Below are 12531 nucleotides of genomic sequence, written 5' to 3' on the forward strand. Positions count from 1 at the left end.
GAATTTATACAGGCCCAACTGGGAAGTCATCATGTGTTACTGAAACTTGGTCTGCACATGGGAATGTGGCTGGCAAAACAATGTTAAGAAGGATCTGGGCAGTTATGTATGCTGAGGTGCCAATACTCAAATAGTTATTCCTATGGAAAATGGCTGAAGCTCAGCTGATGGCTGATACCAGTTTTGTTGCATATTTCCGCACTATGCTATCATGTAATTACCACTTAGTGTGTGAATTTTAACAGCATGAGAAACCTCACCCCAAGCCAATACAATTGACATTGTCTTAACAGAGATACAGTTACAGTAAAGGAAAACAAAAATTTGTAACCGAAGACTGCTCTAATTTCAATTGCTAATTTAAATCTTACTGGCAAAAGAATTTATAAAGTTTGGACAAGTTCTGCTGGTGTATCTCTGCTAGTATAGACCCCTTTTTGTTAGGAGTCAAATTGGGAGTCTTTTGAACCTCTAATGTGCTGCACAGAAGGAAAGAGAAATGCGTTCTTGCCTTTTCCAGATAAGAGTGGAGAAGCTGCCCAGTCTGTCGCGCCCAGCCATGCTGCTGAATTGCTACGCTACAGATCCCTGGTATCAGCAACTCTTCATCAATCTGGTAAGACTGAAGCCAACTCTAAAAACAAACATTTCCTCCATGAACAATATGTTTGTTATATTTTCTCATTTGTTTATGATGGCTGTGTCAGCCGCACTGATTTACATAAACACTGCCAATCCTGGGACGTTACATTCTCAACAAAAGTAGCTGAGTACAAAAAGCATTCCGAAGTTTTAATTCATATTGTATAAACATAACAGATGTTGATAAAATGAGCCAAAAAGAAAATACAACAAAGGAGACCATTTCAAGGGGGCTTTTGATTAAAATACATTCCAGATTGACAAAATGATACAATGTTAATGGAATAGATCATTTAAATGTCATTATTTGGCTCTTATAGTTCTATAAAGCAAATATAAAGCAACGCTTTTGAGATTTAAACTCCATTACAGTACAGTGCCTATACATCAACTTATAAATAAAACTATATTTCTTTTCCCTTTCCTTTTTTTTTAAACCCTGCTATGACATCGCCACATTTATTTCCTAAATACTGTACTAAAATACTGGGTCCAAAAGCAATAGTAAGTTTGGTATACATACAGAGTAGGGCCTAAAATAAATATATTATAAACAAAATAAATGCAGTTTCTGCCTCAGTGAATTTCCAGTCATTGAAACTGAGATGGGTGACACTGAGAAATCCAGGTCAGAGGCCTAATTCAGTTGGGTTTTCTTTAAAAAGATATAAAATCTGCTCCTGTTAATTCATGTGTAAAGATGATGAGACTTCATTTGAGATCCATCTGGTCTAAATCCCTTGTTTTGAGAATAGCTAGAAGGATAGAAAATTTACAAAACCTGCAATGCTCCTAATATGCATTATCTAGTTTAGTTTGAGAGTTTTCTTTTAATAGATGGGAAAACTGCGGTGGAGGGAGGACACATGGTTTTCCAAAGTTCAAAAGGAGGTCATACATGGAAGTAGAAGTCAGCTCAAACTGAGGCCCAGTCCAGTGCTCATGCCTTTGGGCCACACAACTTCTTTATTATGGGAAACCCATAGAACTCAATTACACTTCATACTGATGTGATCCCTGAAGCAACAAAGTTTAGTATCCCTTTCAACAACTTGTTATTATCACTCATGAAAGCTCTTTTTCTGATAGCCACATAAATATCCATTGTAAATTTCCTCGGTGCAATGATTTTCTGCGGTGGTGATTTCTACAGCAAAATTACATGCGGTATAGAAAGAGGAAACCTCTTTACTTTTAATTTGTTTTCTTCTTTATGTCTTTGAATGCCTGGTCTGTTCTGTAAATGAGAGAGGGAGAAGAGATGTGCCCTTCTATGCTGTGCACTTATTTATGTTGTTTTATCATGTTTTTGTTCCAATCTTCCTCTGTCTGGGGAAGTGTAGTATTGGGAAGCACAATACGCCTTCTTTGACAGAACTGGCCAAGTCACAGCAATAATACTGTAGAATTATGGGGAAAATAAAGTCTTAGTGAACAACTACATACTCTATATAGATCAGCTTGGTTGACAATAGTTCCTATCAAGAAACCACTAGAGCCCTGATAGTTTTCAGTCACCAGAGTTTAGTACTGGTAGGCCCACTTCTCACACCCATGAGATTGTTTCTCTTCCTCGCAGCCTGTGTTTCTATGTGAATTGATTTTTATAAGCGTGTACTACAAAATATTATAGAATGTCATAAATGGTTGTGTAATGAGATAGCAGCAATAAAAAAATTTAAAACTTAATAAAAATTGGGGTCACTGGCTATTTTCAAGCAAATCTTGGACCAGAAAAGCCTTAGACTTAGAAAGTGGACCTCAACTTTGCTTTTCCAATCTGTGAAATTTGAGTGCATTCCAGTCATAATAATTTATTTAGATTGAACTTTATTTACCAAAAAATAAAGTGATTCTTTTACTATGGTATTTCCTGATGTTTTAGGTATAATTGAGGATGTGGAGCAGGGAGAGAATCCATGTTCTTATTGAATCCTGTAGAACCTGCAGAACCAAGTGTTTGGAGTGATCAGCAGGAAGGACTTGATGCCTTTCCTGCTGGAGGAGAAGCTCAGGCTGGCTCCACAGAGCCCTGATGCCAATGAGCAGCCTCTGGATTCAAGGCCATGCATGCCTTCTTAGGCTTTGTCACTTGTTTTGGAGCCCATGTTCTTCTTCAGGAAAACATAATCAGAGCTTTTCCACTTGATTCCTTCCAGAGAAGACATGCTTAAAAGGTGTAGTATCTTGACATGAGATATTGTAGTCCCAGAGGTGTGTCCCTTCAGCTCCTTGGTGACTGCAAAATTCACTAATTTAAATGCTTGTGAGACAACATGAGAATTCACATGTTTACGGAAGACATGTAAAATAAGATGTGAAAGATGGATGTCAAGAATGCTTTTGTCATGCTGTGTCTATGTCTCGGAAAATATGATAACTATCAGCAGCAGCTATGTTGGCAACACCTTTCAGTGAAGACCAAATCTTCAGTCTCTGAGTATTTGCCTATTAAAAATGAAAATGTTTTAGATTTCCTCCAATGATTTTGATGTTTAAATTTGTTCTGTTAAATACCAGAGGGATTCCCACATTTTTGGACATTAAAACCAAACATGTATGAAAGAATCCACCACTATTAATGTTATAATGAATACCAAGGAAAACTAGTAATAATTTATTGGTTATAAAAACTTGCCAAAATTCCTGAAAGTGAATTTCTGGTATTTGAATCATGCAGCTCTGACTTTCCTGTAAGTCAAAGATTTGTTGGATGTTCTCTAGTTTTCCCTTTAGGAATTTGTCTTAAATATTAATAATGTTTCTGTAGCACCACAGAGAAAGTACAGCACTCTTCTTTTAAACTGAAGAGTCCAGTCAATGCATAATACTGGCAGCCCAGAAATGCTTAAAGTCACAAGAGACAAGCTCTTTAAATGGTCATTTAAAATATGTCATATGCAGGAAAAGAAATGCTCTGCAAATCATCCATCTAAGAGATATGAACATGAATGTTTATGTAGATCCTGTTATAGTTCGTAATCTTTTGTTCATTAGTACACTAGCAGGGTCATTGTCACTATTGAGCCATGCCTCACCTACCTGGAAAATGCCAAATTCTTCTTGAAGGAATTAGGGTTTGTGTGATAGCAGAATTATCTAGAAATCCCTAATGATTTCCTCGTAAGGCAGTGAGAATCTCTTTTCTTGATAATCAAATCTACTCTTAGGAACATGGTGTGACCTGTGCAGGGCTGAGAGTTGGACTCGATGAACCTTGTGGGTACCTTCCAACTGAACTTATTCTGTGGGACTCTGGGATTCTGAAATCTGAGTAACCTTGCCATGAATTTGCATTTTTGGTTCAAAGCCCATTGCTGATTTCCTTTTTCTTGATTTATTGAGTACACAGAGTATCACCTTTCTAAGACCTGAGTAATGTAATTTTGTTTTGCTTACCATGTCTTTGGCTAAATGACTCAGTACAAATTGTAGTTGGGGTGTAATTTCCAGAGTATGAGAGCTTGAGATAGCCAGGATAACAGTAACTTGTTACACAACTTTGAACTGCATACTGAAATGCTTGGCATATCGTTTACTCTGCCTTTAAATTTGTGAATGTGAATCCACCACAGGTACTGTGAAGAGTATATGTACAAAAGATGTTATAGGAATATAAACTATTTATAAGAATATTTTGGGCTGACCAGTTGTAAAAATCATAGTAGGGTTGTCTTTTTTTTCCGCCCCTTTTAGTACAAGTGTAATTTCTAAGCAAAAGTTCACACAATTTACATGGAACTTCTCATAACTGTGTTGGGTGGGGCATGGCATGCTGCATTTTTCCATACATTATGTATCTAGTTTCATTGCTAGATGAGGGTTTCTTTGGTTGGTTGGTTTGTTTTGGGTTTAGTTTTGTTTTTTTGTAATGTATATGTGTTTGTGAAGACACACAAAAGAGAATTCCTCCCAGGACAGAAAGGAGTCACTCCTTAATATTCTGGACTCCAGTGACAAACTCATTACATAATAATACATATAGGAAAGTGAAATATATACAGGAAAGTGAAAACAGATGAAAATGGTAGGATTTTTTTCATTAATATGTCATTCTCATGATCTTTCTATAGAACAGGTATTTAGGGAATCACAGTAACATGTAGTCATATCATTTGACTCTTGGACAAGATACTTTTTTCTTTTTGTCTGCTTTAGTGTATGGTAAATTTCTGCTATTTCTTCATACATTTTGAACTAAAAGCTAGATACAGCAAAGAGGCTATTTTATATAAGATACAGTTTATCAATTTTCACAATTTTTTAACCCAAACTTCAGTGACAAAGGGCTTCACAACAAAATTCAAGTATTTGGCATTATTTTTGGCTTTTACTACATATCTATGTTTCATCTCACTGTCGATGATGTTTTCCTAACAATTCTTTCTCTCTTAAACTGAAATGTATCTTAAAGCACAGGGAGACTGAACTTTAGATCTAGGATTGAAATACAGTTGTGCAAAATTCCCAATTCAATTAGGAACATTGCCTGCACATTAGAAACACTAAATCATCTATGAACTACATATTCTTATGAGTGAATGTAAACTGTTGTAAGAAGCTTTTTCTAGCATGCAGCTTTAACGAATGGCTTTACAGGTATCCTACAATGTCCATTACGGAACATTGTGTTTTTCCTGTCATGTGATACTTACATACTTTAGAGTTAATTGCCCAGTGTTTTTAAACAGCCTGGTTTATCACACTGGAGAACCTTTCAACATTGTTTCACAACTGATTCCTTTTCACATTTTTTAAATGGGATTTTGTCCTTTAATCACATTTATTTGCTGACTATGAACAGAAAAACCTAAAGGAGGGAAAACAGATGAAGAAATTCTTTGTACCTACTTTATATAAAAATGATGATTTTAAGGATTTAGGGACTAGCATTGCTAAAGGCACTGGTAATATGATATGGTCTATCATACCTCAAGGCTCAGATAGCCTTGAGACAAAAATCTAAATGCTAATGGACATGTAGCTGTGCTCTGCAAGGGCAGCGCCTGGAAAATCACTGATGACGAAGTGCTGCAAAATGTTACTGTTGTCTCTGCTGCCCCTTTTCACATAGCTTCAGCTAACAGAGCTGTCAGTGTACCACTGGTGATCATGAAATCACTTAATGAAATGAAGTGTAACCAGCTCTCTACTAAAATAGTGCTTAATTAAGTGTGACCATCAAGTGATGGGAACCGTAGTAGTATACAAGGGAATGCTTGTTCATTCCTGAAAGGCCTATTAAAGCAAAAGGAAATATGTGATCAGCACAGTTGTCTGAATGTCTAACACGGTATGGCATGGGAATGCCAGCATCAGAGTTCAAACACATGAGGAGTTGCAAGCCAGAATTATTTACACTACATGATTGTAATCAATGCCTAGACACTTCTGAGGAGCCAAAGCAATGAAATGGTTCAGTAACTTGCAGTATCTCATTAAACTGGTGAATTTTGCTCGGCTGAGATCATAGATCATAGACTCAACATTCTGCCACTGAGGCTACTCCTTACTCCTTGACAGCAGAGAAATGGGGAAAACTTACCAGTTTCTGCATATTTTATTTTGAAGGGTTACAGAAAGGAATTTCTATTTTTGTGCAGTTTATATTTGCAAAGACCTCTGTAGATATGAAGTACCACAGCTTCTGCTGTGGTGTTGCTATAATTGCCCCTCTTATCTATGCTGGAGCTGAGATGTGGGATATGAAGCAGCCTGCTGAGGACTGGAAAGTGAGTCTGTGGCAGAGCTAAAAGAACTTCAGACTCCTGACTTCTTTTCTTCTCAGTATTAATCTCTTTCTTGCAAAGTGAACCCAAAAGCTAGCACCAAGAGAAGGCATGGCAATCTGTGCGACTCCCATGTCCTCTCGCATTTTGGCTGTTTTGCCACACAGAAGTGTTTCTAGTGGGATAGGGCTGTCCCTGGTAAACAGAGCAAAGCCACCCATGCAGCAGGGAGGACTGTAAGGACTGCCCCTGCAGAGCAGGCACTGTAGTCCTGTCTAAGTTCTCTCTCTCTCATTGAGAATGCTTCTTGGAAGTTGCCCTAAGACATGCTGGGCCAGCACAGCAAAGGATGTCTTTCTGTGAAAGCATGAGATGTAAAAAATAAATAAACAAGAGTTGATATTTCTGGCATGTGTGAATATGTATAGATGTGAACATGTGCATATATGCAGGTTAAAAATGAACCCCTTTTTAACTATAATTTGTAATTTAGGAGACAGGCAAAGCACGGTCTCAAAGAATGAGGATACACATTTCCTTTGAGGAAAAGAAAAAAAAAAAGAGGGGTAAACAAAATATGTGTATCTGGAGCTTGATTATCCTACAATTATACAGGCTACTACCTATAGAAACCTTTTTAATCCTTCAATGGTAAGCAGTAGGATAGAGATTAGTGTTGGTGCAAGTTAAGGGCTGAGAGCATGGCACAGAGGTATAACAGACAGAATCAAGAGAGCAGGGTCTCTTGGGGCCCAAGAGAGCACGGTCTTGCAGGATATACAAATAAAAAGTATTACTTTTCTCATATGACTACCACAGCATAGAATATAAACATTGTTCACAAAAATGAGACGGTATTTTTTAATCAGCCTGGGCAGGTTGTGTCTCTGACAAGGATCTTTCTTGCATCTTGTCTTTAAGGTAATGAATATCTGAAAACATCAGCTCTTTGAACCTAGAAAGCTGAGTTTTACAGAATCACTGAAGAACTTACATTAGAAGGGTCCTTTGGGGGTCATCTACTTTATCCCCCTGCTCCAAAGAGGTCCAGCTAGATCAGATAACTCAGGCTATTCAAACCCTTTACACCCTCAAAGATAGAAAACCCACATCCCCTATTCCAGTATTTGACCATCTTCATGGTAAAAATTTTTTCTTATACTTAATTTGAATTTCTCATGCTACATCTCAAGTCCATTGCCTATCATTGGACACATGCAGGAGAATCTGACTCTGTCTTATCTGTAGCCTAAGGACAGGTAGTTTCTGCAGTCAGGTTTTCTCTGAGCCTTCTCTTCTCCAAGCTGAATTGAATTATCTCTCTAAACATCTCCTCATGCCTGTGCTCCAGCCCCCTGACCAGTCTGGTGGCCTGCTGCTGGATTTCCTCCAGTATGTCAATGTTTTTGCTGTACTGGAGACTTCTCTTCATCCACAAACTGACTTGTGGAAGGCATCATGCTAATCTTCTCTATCATTCAAGCTTTAGCATATATTCTGCCAACAAAAGCACAATTTCATTAGAAGATAAGCCAGAACATTCATTAGTTTGAAAGGAAGAAACATGGGCAAATGTAAGGTTTTTAACCTATTGCTACCTTCCCCTCTAGTAAGCAATGTGTTCTTATGTCCTGGTCTTTTTCTCAAAATTTTCAGTGGCTTCCTGCACTGACAGGAAGTCTTCACAATCCCCTCTCAGCATCCTGAGAGAAATTTACGGCAACTTGGGTCCTTGGTTATGATGCCTTCTCTGTTTCCCAGAGCTCTCCTTTCTGTTTCTGCTGAAGGTTCCTACTCCTTGTGTATTTCACCACTCTGTCAAGATTTGTTCTTCACTCCAGAAATTTCTTCCCCAAGAAGTTGCTCAACTGCTCTTGGAAAAGCACAATTTCCTCCTCCTTCCCAAAGATGCCCCCTGAGTACAGCCACATTGTTGTCTGCTGTCTCCTGAAAGGAACATAATGTCTATTAGCACAGAGTAGTTTCAAATGAAGAAATTAAGAATTATACACTCAACATGTTAACAGAAACATCCACAACATTTTTATGAAAAGTTATTCATTAGGGTCTGGCTGTGATTTTGGAAATTACTCAGGGTGGTTTTATAACAGTTAAAACCCGTAAGGTGCTGTGTGTGAGGCTTTGGGGTTTGGACATATTTTTCCACGACTCTTTACATTTGTCAGCAAGAACATACAGCTCTTTTGACAGTAGGACTTGGGTGACTTGGGTGGGCAGATGGCTGCTGGATGCTGTAATAGGAGGTTGGCAGGACACAGAATGATAAACTTACTTGTCAACAGCCTTTCTGGCTTTCTTAGGACAGACTGAGCTTTGTACCTCGGCAACTTGTTTCCCATGTAGTTCCTGGTAATTTTTTTGGTATGGGTTAATTGATTTTGCATTTACTTGCTGCTTTTATTATGTCTGCCCAACATGGAACCCTTCTCAGCACAGAAGCTCATTTTGTATCTATTATTCCCTGCTTTTTTATGTTGCTTCCCTCAGCCAGAAAGAATTCTTCTTAAATTGTTTGCATGTTGGTGGCAACAGAGATGGAAGACCAAAGAAAATAAAGAAATGATCCACAGTAAATGTTGAAAATGGGATCCATCCAGTGTGTAGCATGGAAAATAAGGCTGCAAGCACCACTAGGGAGATCTCCAGTTGGGTGACCGCAGCACTGCAAGTCAGAAGAGTTTACAGAGCACCTCAAGAGGAAGCAGATCTATGGCTCCATCTGCATTTGGTAAGGCTCTTTCTCTGAAAAGCAAGCTACTGGCATAGGGGGAGGCCAGATCAAGGCAATCTGCAGTGCCTTTTTGGACCCCGTGTCTGCATTTCCCTTCTATGAATCCAAATTATTGTGTAAGATTGGTGGTCGCCAAAGTTTCCCATGGCATGGATTTGGGATATTGCTGAGATAGGTGCATGGACCAGGTTGTTAAAACTACTCTTGTATACTGCAGGCCAGATGCCTTTGATGTCCCACTGGTTCGTAGTTCATTTGTGGCTCTCTTCAGTATTCTGAGCATTTGCTCTTTCTCTCTCATACAGCACCTTTTTATTTCCTATTAGTTGTGTATTAGTTGCAATGCAGTTGTATTAACAGCATTTTTCCATGTTATTTTCTCTCCATATTTCTGCTCCCTTCCCCTTCCTCTTCCCCTTCCTCTTCCCCTTTTGTTTTCTGTTGGACATTATTTCTTCACTTTTCCTACTGACTGCTTTGCATAAAAATACATTTATTTACAGAAATTCTGGAAATTTTGCTTGCTTTGCTTCACAGCCAAGATATTTGCATAGAAAATGAATCACTTTTTATCTCCCCTTGCTTTCCCTTGTTCCAAGGTAATTTTTCCAGACTAGTGCAAAGCTTTGAGTGCTCCTGTTCTTCTTTTTAAAACAGAGGGCTCTGAATTGCCATTGCCTGGCACACTGCAGGCATGGTCAGAGGGATTGCATTTCTTGCTCATTCACTGGGCTCAGAATACATCTTGTTAAGGCTACTCAAGGCAAGCTCATAGCTTGCTGGGGGTGAGACATACCCCAGCGAATGTCACCTTTTTTATTAGAGTTTTGTAGACGAATTAAGCTGAGTAGAGCTGCATAAAAGGTCTCTGCAGAAATAAAGAGAACAGATCAGGAGCTAAGTGCAGTTTTCCCACGTGATTTATATATTTTAAGATTAGGCCTGGCATTTTGCAAAATGCTGTTTGAAGTTGTTAATTAGGTTTGCCTGAACAGACCAAAACAGACACAACTAATTGGTTAAGATTATAGCTATAACATTGTGACCTCTTGCAGTGAAATCTTTCAATGTATGTTCTTGTTTAGGTCTGTTCTTCTGTGTTTTTTTTTGAGGAGGCAGATAAAACTGCACCATATCACTGAGATAGTGAGGAATACTTTGGGGAGTATTATCCCTATCTCAAATCCGCTGTTATTTATGGGAGGTTTCTTTACTGAATACCTGTCTTCAGTCTACTTCTATTTTTGACAGGAGGAGCACTACCAGGTAACTTACACCTGTCTTTACTTCTGTTTTTGACAGGAGGAACCCTAACAGGTGACTTTTCAACTTTTTATGAATAAAGCCCAGTAGGCTTTTTACAGCATCAGTAAGTACAAAGTATTTTAATCAAGTCTCATAGTCCATGCAGTTACTGGCAAACCTGATTCATTTTATGAATAATTTTACTTGGACCTTAGTGAGAAAAATGTTCTTATTAACAGTATGAGCAACAAATTTCCAGACAAAAACATGGAGGAGGGAGAATATGTATAGACACAGTCTGGGGGGGGATGTGACTTCATCGCACTTCACACGATAAGAGGGTTCACTTAGAGCTGGTAACGGGATGGAGACTTGAAAGGCCAGGCTACAGGAAATGGGGATGGTGAGTCAGGAAATGGCAGCCTTCCCTCCGAGTCATCCTTGAACCACTGCCCTAGTGTGCTCAGAGTGGGAACTGGATTAGTAGAGATGCTGTTCCTTCAGAAGAGATTTCAAACTTGGGTCATGACCATTTGGTGTTGTCAAGTGTTACGTGCAGTTTGTCCTTAAGAGCATGGATTTCAACTCCCCCATCTGCTCTGATCCTAAGCATGGGTGGCTGCCTGTGCTCTGTAGCTGTCCCTCTCAGCCAGTGGCAGATATCCCATGCCTCCTGCCAGGCCTGGCTCTCTGTCCTGGTGCTGCAAGGCCTGTTATGCACCCACCTTGCTTCTTGTCAAAGTCACTGCATGGCAGGTGACCCAGAGGTGTCTTGCACAGCTGCTAAATAGCTGCATTTTTCTGCTAAATACACATTACTCTGTAAGACTTGATCGGCTTACCAGAAGCAGCAGAGCAATCTGTTAGGAGGCCAATGGCAGTATTTGGTGCTTGCAGGGGCGCTCATTAGAAGGGTATGTGCGGGGAATTCCTTGGTCAGTATCTCTAAGTACCTAAAGAGGGGGACCAAGCAGATGGAGTCATGCCCTTCTTGGTGGTGCCAGGCAATAGGACAAGAGGCAATGGGCAGAAACTGAGGCACAGGAAATTCCACCTGAAAGTGAGGAAGAACTTTTTTACTGTGCAGTGACCAAGCACCGGAACAGATTTCCCAGAGAGGCTGTGGAGTCTGCCTCACTGGATATATTCCAGAACCATCTGGATGTAATTCTGTGCCGTGTGTTCTAGGAAGACACTGCATGAGCAGGGAGTTTGGACCAGATCTGGTCCCTTCCACGTTGATCCATTCTGTGATTGTGTGATTCTGTGTCTGGGCGGGCAGGCAGGAGCCAGGCTGAGGCCGCCGGTCAGATCGCAGCTGGGAACAGGCACCTCAGCTGGAACGCGCGCCGCGCTCGCACCTCTCAGCTCGCCGCCGATAATTGACAGCACGGGGTTACGCTTTGTACCGAATTACGGCCCAGAGGAGCCCGATGGCAGCCGGGGCTGGCGGGAGACCCCCGAGCGAAGCGCGCCGACGGGGCGGAAAGGCGCCACCTGCTCCCGCCCCCCGCTCCCGGCAGACGCCCGCCCGCCGCCTCCCGGCGCCTGGGCCGCGGCCCCCGCCGGGCCCGGAGCTGCCGCCGGCCGCCCGCGGCGGCGCCGGGCGGGCCCCTCCGGCGGAGGCGGCAGCGGCAGCGCCGGCAGCGGCCGCAAGATGACGCCCTGCCCAACGCCTTGGCGGCCGCGGCTGCCGCCCCGGGCCCTGCGCGGCCGCCCGCGGAGCGCCCTCCCCGCCGCCGGGGCCGGGCCCGGCCGCCGCCGTGCCGCCTTCCCGGGGCGCAGTGCACCGCGCCGCGCCGCCCCCCGCCGTGTTCCGCGGGAGGCACCGTGTTCAGCTACACTCACAGAAACTGGGAATTGTTAGTTAGGGTTGGAAGGGGCCTCTGGAGAGCATCCAGGCGAAACCCCCCTGCCAAGGCAGCGTCCTCTAGAGCAGGTGACACAGGAAGGCGTCCAGGTGGGTTTTGGATGTGTCCAGAGAGGCAAACTCCATGACCTCCCTGGGCAGCCTGTTCCAGTGCTCTGCCGCCCTAAATGTAAAGAAGTTCACAGAATCACAGAATATGCCGAGTTGGAAGGGACCCACAAGGACCATCGAGTCCAATCCCTGTCCCTGCACAGCACCGTCCCCAAGAGTTACACCATGTGCCTGAAAGTGTT

At 41.6% G+C, this 12531-nt stretch overlaps 1 pseudogene; it reads left to right on the plus strand.

The window, feature by feature from the left end:
• LOC136554935 (uncharacterized) overlaps positions 1-12235 on the plus strand; it is a 63107-nt pseudogene extending 50872 nt beyond the window's left edge.
• Positions 12236-12531: the final 296 nt, after the last annotated feature.

This window comes from Molothrus aeneus, chromosome 1, assembly GCF_037042795.1.
Source record: "Molothrus aeneus isolate 106 chromosome 1, BPBGC_Maene_1.0, whole genome shotgun sequence".
NCBI classification, from domain to species: Eukaryota; Metazoa; Chordata; class Aves; order Passeriformes; family Icteridae; genus Molothrus; species Molothrus aeneus.